Raw genomic sequence first — 13,769 nt, forward strand, 5'->3', positions numbered from 1 at the left:
AAGAATGTGGACTAATTGGGAGTTCGGAGTGTGGAGTTCGAAAAGAAGTGCAAACTCTGGCTAGTCGCCATCTGGACTACCCAAAAGCTTTAGACCAAGGTTTTAGCTTCCAGCCACACCCGAGCAGGGGGGAGTTTCACCTTGCTTCAACACATGCCTTGTCTATAGTACAGAAGGCATGATGTGTCGATATGCCAACATGCAAGGTAAAGAAGGGAGATTTGTCCGATCGTTGGTATCACAAAATGACAGAGAGTGCCTTCTAGAAGGCTCATAATAGGGCTGAGGAGTCAGGAGGTGCAAGCCAAATTGCCTCCAAAAGGACTTGTAGACAAAGTGGAACCAGGCCAAAAATGTCGTTAGGCGGCATCTAGCAACAACAATAATGAGGAAGGAGACAATAGCAAGGAGCACCACCATGCTGCTGGACAAGGCATCAGGGACAACACCAAGGACTGCATCTCCAAAGGTAAAAGGAACACTCTATGTGGTCGCCAAAGTGTTTAGGGGTGGTTAAAGGGTTTACCCTCCCCCACCCCCAAACCGAGAAATATAGAAAGAGGGACTCAAGCAAGAGTGTGAGAATATGAAGAGACTCAAAACAAAAGTTGATTCAAGGAGTAGCCACATTATAGCTATGTGACACCATGTGTCATTGATTAGGTTGATTGTATCCAAAGAGTCATCATGCGGTAAACATGAGGCTTATGTATAAACATGGTTAAGCCACAATTTAAAGCTAGCCAAATATGAGGAGGTTATGTATAATTTCCATATATATGACGTACCTAATATAAGTGCGTTAGTGGATTCCATCATAGGAAGTAAACAAAAATTGTAGAGTTCCACGACCCACGTTGCAGGGTCCCAAGGGGAATGGGTGTTTTGAAGTGGAGATGCACGTGCATGCTCTTTGGCATCCTTTCTCATGCTCTTGCTCACTCAAATGTACTTATATAAATAAATAGGACTAAGATGCCAAGATAATAAATGCCCTTTTGCACATTCCTTTTTCTCATGCTCTTTCTTTCACTCACACATTGGATTCTATCTCTAAATGTTATAGTTAAATATTCAAAACCACCATATGCAAATAGTAACTAGCTGGTCTGTCGGCTAGACCTGCTAACTATGTTTCGTGTGGTTGGCATTATTGCAAAGCTCACAAGGTACACCTCGTTCACTTCATAGTTTGTATCGCTCGATTGCTTCCCTTTGTTCACAAAAAATAAACAAAATAGCATGCTTCACACGTGATAAAAATGGTGCATTATACTCATAATGATACGTTTTCTTAAGCTACTTGAAACAATGATACAAATTCTTGGATAGTAAAGGAAGGTTTTGGCTGAGTCAAATGATTCATATGTTTATGTATGCATTTTCTAAAATCTTCACTCAATATATCATTTTATATCATTGTATTACCCCTCATTATCCATCAAGGGAGTGAAAAAGCTATCACTCACACACGCACACACACACACACATGAACACACACACACACACACACACACACACACACACACACACACACACACACTCTCTCTCTCTCTCTCTCTCTCTCTCTCTCTCTCTCTCTCTCTCTCTCTCTCTCTCTCTCTCTCTCTCTCTCTCTCTCTCTCTCTCTCAACTCACCCTCCTAGTATATTCCCTCCTAATATTTCCTTATGTTTTTGTAAAGCCTATCCATGATATTCTCATTTAGTGTTTACGAATCCTTATTCCAACAGTTGATCTCTACCACACCCTTAGGCATGCTTCCTGTCAGGACCTAAAACAGGCATGGCATTGGCTCTAAGCACTAGCCGAGCCTCTCTACACTCAACGAACTCACCCCCTCGGCCACACGGCTAGGAGCATCTAAGGGACACACTGCCCTAACTTCTATCGTAAATTTCGTGTTTGTTTTGGGTTGTAATCCAACGGTTAAGCCTTCCTCACACTCCTCAGAGGGAGTTCCTACACATATCTTGGTGTAAAAACACAACGTAAGCACAAACATAAGGAGACACGACATCCCCACTGCGGCTCTTCTACACCTTGGGGATTGGCCCCTCGATGCACCACTAATACAAATAGCACATACGGTCACAAAATCCACTCTTGTTTTCAAACATTCCAGGAAATATAGATATTTTCCTCACTAAATGGTCCCTAAGGAAATCAATCGTCTAAACCTACAGCTTGGGACATCTCACATACTCAACGTAGGTCATATGCATGAATACAATTGCAATGCATCCAGGAATGACACTATGAGTTGCGTGCAATGCAACTGTGTATGAACCATAGTACTCAATCATTTTATTGTTTATAAATCAGCATTGTGAAGTGCAAAGACATTTCTTTCAATGATTTTAATCTATACGTAATGATGCATTGCTAAGGGTCACCACCAAGCATTCTCGTGTTGCTAGACCCTCTTAAACTTAAATTATAAACGTCCTATATGGTATGCACAAGCAAATAGATCAGAATTTATCATCTTATTAGCCATTACTCAACCTCAAAACCCCTCCTTCTCCCTACCGTTTAGATTATGCATGAGTTGATAGGTGTAAAATACATTTTTTCATGTGTTTTTCTTGTAAAAGCGGTAAAAACTATACTTTAACATAGAGAAAAGGCTAAACTAAGGCTTATCCCTCATGCTCCAGTCATGTCATACATTCACAAACATAAAGCATATTTTTCATTAATTTTCTAATTCAAAAACCTAAAATTTTCCAAAATTTTGACTATTTTTCTTCATTTATTTAGATAAAAATTCAAATATTTCTGATTTATGGGTTGGGACTAATCACAATCACTGAGAAGTGATTTTATATTCTTTTCTAATCCACATGAACCCCAAAATCACAGCAAAACCCTTATAAATTATCATTTCTATGAAAATCGTATAATTGTGGGTTTTGCGTGTTTTGGTATAGATTATTATATGACTAAATTTTCTGGTTTTCTTCAATATTTTTGATAGATTTCAGCATAAAGAACCAAAGGCAACCATTTCCAAACAATTTCAACCAAAATCTATCATAAAACAAGTAGAATGATTGCTTATGCATAGAAACACACTTTCTAAGACTCGTATTTCAATGTTGGGAGACCACTGACGCTCTTTCTTGGCTGCTGACGCTCTCTCAAAGCTCGATCTACGATCTCCTTCGCTCCATGACCATCATTCCATCAGCATCTTTCATCAAACTCCACCCCCTTCTCACACATATGAACGAGTAGTAAGAGGAGAGAGGAGAGAGGAGAGAGAAATAATAATTCTGGATCTTCTTCATCCGGCAGCCATTTAGCGTGCAGAAGGCGGCAATGGAGAGCGGAAAAAATAGGAAATTACTGGGATTGATCTGTTGGGTGGGTTGCTCTCAAGCCTCCACACCTTCACCAACCAAAACGTCGTCGTGAGGGGGCGGCGTCTAATCACGCCATTTTTTTAAATGTCCCCCCCCCCCCTCCACACACACAAAAAATTAGGGGATTTTGGGCCCCCTAATGGCCATGCCCATTATTTCTCTCTTTTGGTCAATTTTGACATTTGCAATGTCCCACTTCTCACAACTCCTACATCTAGTGACCGATTGCAAATCTGAAAAATCCTGCATGCCCGGCTTGACATCCCGAACGACCAAGAAGCTATCTTTCTTCAATCGGACCATTGAAACATTTATGAAAAATCTGCAAGCACTATAATGGCCGAAGTTTGCATTTTCGTCTTCCTTGGTCTCTTAAAATTGTCGAATCCTCATCTTCCTCTTCCATCGACATAAAATTTGCATTAGTCCTCTCTTTTTGGTACTTCACAGGTATTTAAATGCTGCTCTCATTAGCGACCACCCACGGGATAGGGTGACAACCCGTCGAATCGCACGAACTGATCCGCACAAACAACAACCAAAGAAAGCATCAAGCTGCCACAAAAAATATACTCAACAAAGCACAAGAACAACTATCACCCTACCCCCTGACAGAATCAAGGTATGAAAATCCATAACGGAGAGGCCCAACATAATCTGATAGAAATCCAAATCGACTCGCTAACCACCTGCTCGAATACGGACCGGCTAAAAAACTATCAAAGAGATCATCCTAGTGGTGGTCTGAACTACCTCCTAACTTAGGAAAACTAGACCAGTACCTCCTACTAGCCGACAACTCCTATAGCCTCGTCATCATAGTTTTCTTGTAACACATTTGCCTCCCAAGGTTTCCATACTCAGGTGTGTAAAAAGGAGGGAGCTAAGTGTAGAGTGACCCAAGGAGAACACAACATCGGCCTCAGGTCGGCCTCATGTCCTCATTCAGTACCTAAGAACCTACCAAGTCCTCACGAGGTGACACTTAATCTATTTCTTTTGCTCACTTTCTTTTTTGCTCCAACCTTCCTTATTTATTTTTTTCAGCTAGTTGCTACCCCTAGGAAGACAAGACATTGGGTCTGATCCCTAGGAACATACTAGGCCTCGGCAAGGCGATAATTAACTTATTGTAGGAATTTTCTTACTTTTTCATTTCTAATTGAGGGGTTAGAACCCCTTTTTACACACCTTTATAAATTTTTAACTTTAGATATATTCAGAACTTCCTCTTCTTTGCTATTTTGGCACGCTTCTTTAACTGCCTCACACTAGCATGGACTCCTAGGAAAGTTGCCTAGTAAAGAAGGAAGGGCAGGGTCACAAGGACTACCCTCTATCAGAGGTCTTTAATGCCTGGCAATGTCCTAACAACAAGAGGTAGACAACTACTCAAATCTCCCCCCAAGATATACCTAACCAAACCCTAGGACTTCATGCCTTGATTGTCGGTCCCCACAAACAACAAGAAAATATCCCCCACATACACATATAACACTATTAGCTTAAGAGGAAAACTCGAAAAGGCGACGACACCACCTGGAATGGCCACAAGAAGCTCCTGCATAGCAAAGGCTCCCTACAGGCACTTCATCCAACCTGTGTGATGTAATGACTAAAACAAAAAACCATTAAACGTACCTGCACCAAGGAGGCATATGGTCCTCTTGGCCTAAAGAGATGGAACATTTCACAACCAACAGAACGGCCCTCTTGGCCTTATGAAGTAAAACATTAGAGCTCAATAGAGATGGCCCTCTTGGCATTGTGAAATAAAACATTTTACTACCATCCAGCACAATGTACTGCTAAAACAATCCCTTGGCCCTAACATTAGTCTACTAAAGCACAAAACCGACCAAGGATAAGGCCTCTTAGGCCTTACACTAAGTGCATTAGGTAATTAGCTAACCCCCTTGCATAAATAGCAAGGGGTGTCCGACGAATATGACGACACACAATTCTATGCGTCCATGACAGAGTCGGAAGGTACTCCCTTGCTACCTGACTCATAACCCAAACTAACCATCGACAAGGCCGAAATATGATGTGTCAGCAAGAAGAGCCCAAAGTAGTCCTGGGCTAATGTTAGGAGGTAATTGTAAGGGCTCCCCTGGACCAAAATTGAAAAAGACATCTTCCATGAAAGCATAGTTAGCCAGGGAATCCGCAAAGTGATTCCATTGTCGAGGAACTAACTGACAAGTCATTGTCTCAAAGATATGCAACATATCCAAGGTTGCATAACAGTACATCCGTAAGATGGGATCCCATACTCTTAAGGTCTCATTTAGCTCATAGATTACTAACTGCAAGTCACCTTTAACCAATAAATTGCGGATACCACCACATCAAGCTACATTCAGCCCCATGATCAAGGCCTTGTATTTTGCGATATTATTAGTAAAAGAGGGTCCTAAATAGACTCCCATCTTCATGACAACCCTACGTCGGGGATATTTAATGACTACACCAACACTCATGTGTTCAGCGGGCCCTCTGGAAGCTCCGTCAAAATACAGAGTATAAACCCAGGCTTCATTGATAGGCCACTCCATAATAATCATCTCACTCATACGTATAATAATCAAAATCAAGTCGAGAGAGAGGGTGTATAACATGCACGATCCCTCCTTACTCGTTGAACTCGATAGGAATGCTAGTTAGAAGTCGCTGACAATGGTGGCAATAGACCTTAATTTCCCACGTAAAGGATTCGTCTTGTCACTCAATAACATGATTACCTTTGCTCCACTAGATCACTCGATTTGGTAACGTTGCTCAACACTGATGCTCTAGATCGGGAATGATGTGTCCCATCCGCTTCGTCTTGATACGTATTGCACGTTAACGCTGAAACTTGAAGGACCTGCATAGGCACCAAGCCCAACGTCAGTCCTTACATATAATAAGGCTTCAACTTATTAAAGTTAATTTAGTCTTAAACTCTACCCCCTACAAATCTGCTAGAAGGGGCGTAGAGCCATTCTTTCCTAAATGTACAATCTTGTATGGTCCATCCCATTTGGGTTCTAATTTTTCTAGAAAGAGCTCCCGACGAGCATCATAATATAGCACTAATAGACCTTTTGCAAACTTGTACTTCTTAGCTGGAAGATCATGAAGGGATTTCATTCTCCTCTTCCCGACTTCTTGATGTAGTAAAGCCTGCAATGGAATCTCACCAAGATGTGCCAAAGACATATACCTTTCCTGTATTCTTCTCCCTCTCCCAATGAATGATTGAGGAAAAAACACACAGTGGGGAGCTCGATTTCTAATGGCCAAATGTAGTCCTCCCCATACACTAGCTTAAATGGGGTGTGGCATGTGGCTCTCTTGAATGTTGTGTTGTAAGCCCACACTGCTACATATAATTTCTTATCCTAGTTGTGCTTGCTTCTCGATACTATCTTGGATAAGATTCTCACTAGTTGTTTATTTGTACTCTCAACCTGGCCGTTCGCTTGAGGATTATATGGGATAGTCTTGTTGTGCTTAATCTTCAAAGCTTCGGTTAGGGCCATTGTAATCTTGTTCAAGAAATGTGTCCCTCGATCAGACACAATCACCTTCGGTGGACCGAAACGGCAAACAATTTGCTGCATAATAAAACTTGTCCTCTCCTTAGCATTGTCCTTCTTCACCGTTGCTCGAGCTTCATATCACTTTGTAACGTAGTCCGTTGCTACAATAATATACCACTTTTGTGTAGTTGATGAAGGGTATATTGGTTCCAAATAGTTTTTTGGGTGGTAAGTCGGCTAGCAAAATGTCCCCTACATGCTCAATCATGGCACTCCTCAAGAATAAATTGTAACTCATCTGGTACTACATAACTACGATAGATATTATGTACTCCTCCTTCGATACAAGACATCCACTATAATCGAAAAGTGTAATGCTTGTCGCTTGATCTTCCTCTTTTCAAACTTCAATAAAGCAGCCCCAAATCCTCCTGTAGATAAATAATACGTTATAGCCGTATATTAGGAAGGGATGGAAGCTATATCAATTTGTAATAGACCTCCAATATCACTTCCCTCATCCATAATTTCATTTGGCTCCTCGAAATCCACAAGACATTCTACAATACCCTACAGCTTTGGTGGCTTGCTCCTAATCTCAAATCGAACTCCTGCAAAGTGATTAACCACTTTGCTAAACGGTCAAGCGGCTGCAACTTGTTCAGCAACAATTTGAGTCCTTCCACCTTCGTAAAGAATACTACCTTGTCATAGAGAATATAATGCCTAAATTTCTTCATTGCAAAGACCATTCTAAGGCACAATTTCTCAATGTATGTATAATTAACTTTAGATATCCCAAATTTCCTACTAGCAAAGGAAATTGGATGATACCATTTCTCTTCCCAAATTTGAGCTAAACAGTAGCTGATACTATGCATTGTGGCTGCTGAAGATATATAGAAAACTTCACCTCTTCTGGGTCGAGCTCAATTACATCCATATCCCTTATCCTCTCTTGAGCCTTTATTGGCTCATTCAAAGTCACTTAGTAGATATCCTCTGTAGTGTGGACCCCTCATTGGATTCATCACTTGATGACATCTCACTAGTAGATGGAGCATCTAGCATATCAAACTCTGATGAAGATAAAGGAACTCTCCCACTCTCAGGAGATTCTAGATAGAAATCTACTACTACATGTCTAGCACCTCGACCAAAGATCAATTGCCCAATGGGTATATCAAGTTGATAGTCTGCTTGTAAGATCCATGGCCTTTCTAGCAATGCTTGATAGCTAGGTTGCCATGCAAACCTAATGACATGAAGTCCTGAATGCATTCTACATTGGCAACGGTCACATGGACTTTAGTAATGCACCCTTCAGGTTGTCTTAAATTGTCATTAGTTACTCGGAGGATCGTGGAGGCATCCTTTTTAATTTCTAATCCCAGTCACTCCATCAATTCCGAACTCATAATATTGACGGAGGATCTTGTGTCCACAATAGCACGATCCACTAATATTCCATCAATATATGTTGCTACCCTCGAACAATGCTTTTGAGCATGCTTTAACCAATCATCTCCTACTCGCACTATTCCGAAGGGCTCAATGATATACCTAGTGCGTAGATTCTTCTTAAATTCCTTGTGCACTCCTGGAGACAACTTAATCAATTGTAGAAGATTTACATCTGGCTTAACTTCGCAAAGAGAACTCGCTAAATCAAGTTCATGATAACTAGCAAGAGCTCGCTTTTCTCACCAGAACATTCTCTCCTTTGGTCTTTGAACTGGCTTTGGTGCTTCTTTCTTGGCTTTTTCCTTCTTCTTTAGCAACTCCTTATCCTTTTTGGGGTCAGCTATACCATCTATGGCCTTGAGAGGTCTGCTTTCCATATTGGGATTAAGGCCTTGCGTCCCTTTATCATCTTGCTTGGGGTTTCCCTCGACACATTTTTCCTTGGCTTTGTCGACTTCTTTACCCTTTTTACCTCTCATAATAACCTGTAGATTAGAAGCTTTAGTGCCATTGATACAAATAGCATCTATAAGGCTAACTCCACAGCCACTAGGTAGCTCCTCTACCATAGCTTTCCCTCTTTGTAATATTTGTTTCGGTCCTTCATCTTGCTGGAGATTATTCCCTTGCACTCGATGATTAACTCAACGTGATGAGGACTCATGGGCATCCCTTGACCTCCATTCGTCAGCGGTAAAGTATTTCCAAATCCTAAACATGGACTCAATTTGGCCTAGAGGTATAAGCTACTTGTAATCGCGATAGTACCTCTTTTGCTCATGTAATAGCCGTATCAATGTCGGCAAGAGTAACATTGCTCAATTGCACTTGAATGTTAAAGTCTAGCCCATTCAAAAAGTATTGCAATTGAGCAGTAGTTGGAATAGGAATATAGGCTTGCAACTTATGAATATACCTCCTTCAGTTTCTTGGCATACCTATAGACATTCTTGTGAGGTTCTTAATGTGTAACATTGAGAACACGTAGCCAATATTGACCTCCCCTTTGAGGGGCAAACTCTCTTTGAAAGGCCACAAAGAATAAGTCAATCATAGTTATCATTCCAGCCTCTAGGATGTGATGCCACATTGTAGCTCAACCTTTGAGAGTCATGTTAAAGAACATCATCAAGTGTCCTTCATCTTGAATTCAACAGTTAAACATTAACTTTTGGAATTCATTGATATGAAGTTCGCATCTTCCTCTACTAACCCATACACACATACACATATAGCACTATTAGATTAAGAGGAAAACTTGGAAAGATGACGACACCACTTGGAATGGCCACAAGAAGCTCTTGCGTAACAAAGGCTCCCTGCAGGCACTTCATCCAACCTGTGTGATGCAATCACTAAAACAGAAAACCATTAAACGTACCTGCACCAAAGAGGCATATGGCCCTCTTGGCCTAAAGAGATGGAATACTTCACAACCAATAGAACGGCCCTCTTGTTGAGATATCGAGCTCCACTCGTGATACGCCAGGGTGACCGTTGTGTATTTATGTCACCGACTTGTCAGTTGCAGACGCGGTTGGTACACCGCCCATGAATAATAGCTACATGATAGCTATCCTTATCTACTCTAGTTCGTGGCTTAGTTAGTATGCCACCTTAGTTAGTTGAGTTTGGTTTGAGACCCATATATAGGGTTCTTCTATTTCTTTGTACTAGAGTTTTTTTTTGGCTTACACAACTAAGAAGAGGAAAACTGTTTTCAGCCTCCACCTCTCTGTGTATTCCCCCATTGAGCAAGCAAGAAAGCTACAAGTGAGACTCCTTCCTTCTCTCCCACAATCTTGACATGGTATCAGAGCCTTGTTCGTGGTAAGGAGCTCAAGAAAGCAAGCCAAGCTCGCGGTGTTCTGGTAAGAGGAGCAGTGTTACTCTCATTTTCTGTTTTGGGAGCAGATCTCTACAGGTAGCACAGCCGGAAAGTGCAGGAGTGCATTGTCTCAGGTTGAGACGCCCTTCGCGGTGAAGCAAGAGGGCAGTATATGCTGCGGGCAAGGGCTTTAGCCCTTGGCGACCTTGTTTTTTTGATTTGAGGCCATTTCGGGGCCTGTTTTGGAGGCGAAAGTTTTCTGCACGCACTCAGGAAAAGGCCCAGTTTTATGCTGTGCAGCCACTATTTTACAGGTCGGTGAAAAGTTACTGTAGAAATTGCATCGTATGCTTGTGCGCAGAGACATTGGGAGTTACAGAATCATCCCTCTTGCCTGTTGATGCAAAATCGTCACTAGGAAGTGACTGTGTGGTCAAATACCACATTCGTCAGTTTTGCATATTTGCCTTTGTGAGGCTGAAGCTGTGTTCTTTGCAGTGACAGAATTTTTTGCAGTGTTCTGTAATGGCGTCTGATTCTCTCTCACAGATTGTCACTGAAAAGCTTGACAAGAATAACTTCCAAGCATGGAAGTTTAGAATGACGAATTTCCTTATGGGAAAAGGATATTGGGAATTTGTTGCAGGAAATGAAGAAGAACCAGTTCTTCCTGATGTTCCCAATCAACAGCAAATGCAGGCATTTAAAGCATGGCATGAGAGAGCCAGAAAAGTTATGTACTGGCTGTCTATCAGCATTTCAGACTCTATGATTGTGCATATTCAAGATGCAAGTACGCCAAAGGAGGCATGGGATACTTTGTCAAAAATGTATAGCACAAATACGCAAGCCAGGAAAATGCAGGTCAAGCAAGAGTTGCACAATGTGCAAAGAGAAAGTATGAGCATCAATGACTACCACATGAAGGTGAAGAAGATTGCAGATGCACTTGCTTCTATTGGGTCACCAGTGGAAGATGATGATTTAGTCTCAGTAACCTTGAATGGTCTAGGAAAGGATTATGCACAGTTCCGAACATCCATTTCCGTCCGTGAAAGATTTCCTGATTTTGAGGAGTTGATTGCTCTTCTAATTTCTGAGGAGCAGAGAAATGGTGGTGCATCTTCTTCAGGAGGAACTTCAAAAGAAGTTGTCTTCTACTCAAATGCTGGAAGAGGTAGAGGCAGAGGTAGAGGAGGCTGATATGGAGGCCGTGGTAGAAATCAGAATATGCAGCAAACTCAAGAAAACCAGTCCTATGGAGGAGGACGTGGTAACTCTAGAGGCAGGGGGAGCCAAAGAGGTCGTGGTGGATGGCAAAGAGGCCAAAATGCAAACAGTAATGTTGAATGCTATTACTGTGGTAAAATGGGTCATATGGCTAAAGACTGCTATAAAAAGCAGAATGACATCATGAATGAAAAACTGCAACAAGGGAATTATGCATCTTCTAGTAGACAGGGTGATGATAGAAATGAGCATTTGTTTATGGTGCAGCACATGAATAATTCTGTGACAAGTGCAGAAGAAAGCAATGATGTATGGTATGTTGACTCAGGTGCATCAAACCACATGACAGGTCATGCAGAATGGATGGAGGATGCAAGGAAAATGGAAAAACCAGGATTTTGGAGACTGGTGATGATACTGCACATCCTATTGTGCAGATTGGAAAAATTCCTTTGTCTATGCAGGATGGGAAAAAGAAATACCTGTCCGATGTATTTCATGTCCCGAATATCACAAGAATCTGGTTTCTGTTGGTCAAATGGTTGAGCAGGGCTTGCAGGTCAGATTTAATCCTCATGGATGCTTTGTTGAGAATATGAAAAATAAAGGTCGCTTGATAGCAAAAGGAAAGAAGAAGGGCAGAATGTTTACATTGGATGCAGACATGTCTGAATTGAGTGCAGCAATGTTTGCACATGGGACCGGTGTAGTTGTAGATATTGATATCTGGCATAAACGCATTGGTCATGTTAATGTACAGCGACTTAAATCAATGCAGGCCCAAAATATTGTTGCAGGATTGCCCAAATTCAAGGTTGCAGAAATGCATCAGGTATGTGAAGCCTGTCAGTTTGGAAAACAGGCAAGGAAACCATTTCCTAGACATGTTCAAGAGAGTGAGAAGCCATTGGAATTAATCCACTCTGATGTGTGGACTACTAAAGCTGCATCTCTTGGAGGCTGTCATTATTTTGTCACTTTTATTGATGACTATAGCAGAAAAGTTTGGGTGTATTTTATGAAAAAGAAAAGTGAAGTTTTTGGGCATTTCAAAACTCTTAAAGCTATGGTTGAAAAAGAAACAGGCCTGCAGATAAAATGCCTAAGGTCAGATGGAGGGGGAGAGTACCTCTTAAATGAGTTTGCAAGGTTCCTGTAGAAGCATGGCATAAAGCAGCAATATTCATGCAGTCATATCCCACAACAAAATGGAATTGCAGAAAGGAAAAACAGGCATATTGGAGAGGTATCTCGTGCCATGCTCAATGAAAAAAACTTGCCAGATTTTTATTGGGTTGAAGCAGTTGCTACAACAGTCTACATAATGAACAAGACTCCCACTGCAGCAATACATGGAATGACTCCATAGGAGAGGTATACTGGTAGGAAACCAGATATTTCTCATTTGAAAATTTTTGGTTGCATTGCCTATGTACATGTGCCAGATGAGTTGAGATCCAAGTTGGATCCAAAAGCTGAGAAGTGCATCTTTATTGGTTACTCTCTGCAGCAAAAAGGGTATAGATGCTATAACCCCTTTACTCGTGAGTTTACAGTGAGCAGAGATGTTGTTTTTGATGAGATGAGTAGCTCGTATAAACCAGTAAATGTGATTGATGATGTAGATGCACAAAATGGTAATGCTTCACAGAATTCACAGCAGCAGTCACAAAATATTAGTGGACCTAGAGTGTCCTCTAGCAGTGGTTCACATTCTTCACCATGGACAGGCAGATTGAGATCAGGAGAATCTTCTCAAAGCAATGCAGATAGTGGTATGCAGGTATCACGAAAAGGAAAAGAGAAGGTTGATCAGCCCATGTTTGATGTGAATGCAGGTCACTCTTATGTGGATGGTGAATCCAGTGGCTCAGAACAGAGCATTGATGATGAGTTGGGTATTCCTTCTATTGTTACACCTGGAGTAAGGAAGACCAGGGATGTTTTGAGAGCACCTGGGAGTGAATCTACTTTGCGCAGGTCTACGAGAGCTAGGTATCCTGTGGATAGGCTGAAATATGATGGATTTACAACCATTCACTATGCATATATGGTTAAAGTGATACAGGAACCAGAACCCACTTCTTTTGAGGAAGCCATGGGAAAAGAAAAATGGGAGAAAGCCATGGATGAAGAAATGGATGCCTTGGAAGCAAATGCTACATGGGAATTGGTACCTTTGCCTAAAGGTAAAAATGAAATTGGCTGTAAGTGGGTTTATAAGGTGAAGCACAATGCAGATGGTTCTGTGAACAGATACAAGGCAAGATTAGTAGTCAAGGGGTATGCACAAACATATGGCATTGACTATGAAGAAACATTCAGTCCGGTTGCAAGGATGGCAACTGTAAG

This window comes from Lygodium microphyllum, chromosome 27, assembly GCF_053477565.2.
Source record: "Lygodium microphyllum isolate KBCC chromosome 27, Lygodium_microphyllum_v1.1.10, whole genome shotgun sequence".
Lineage (NCBI taxonomy): Eukaryota > Viridiplantae > Streptophyta > Polypodiopsida > Schizaeales > Lygodiaceae > Lygodium > Lygodium microphyllum.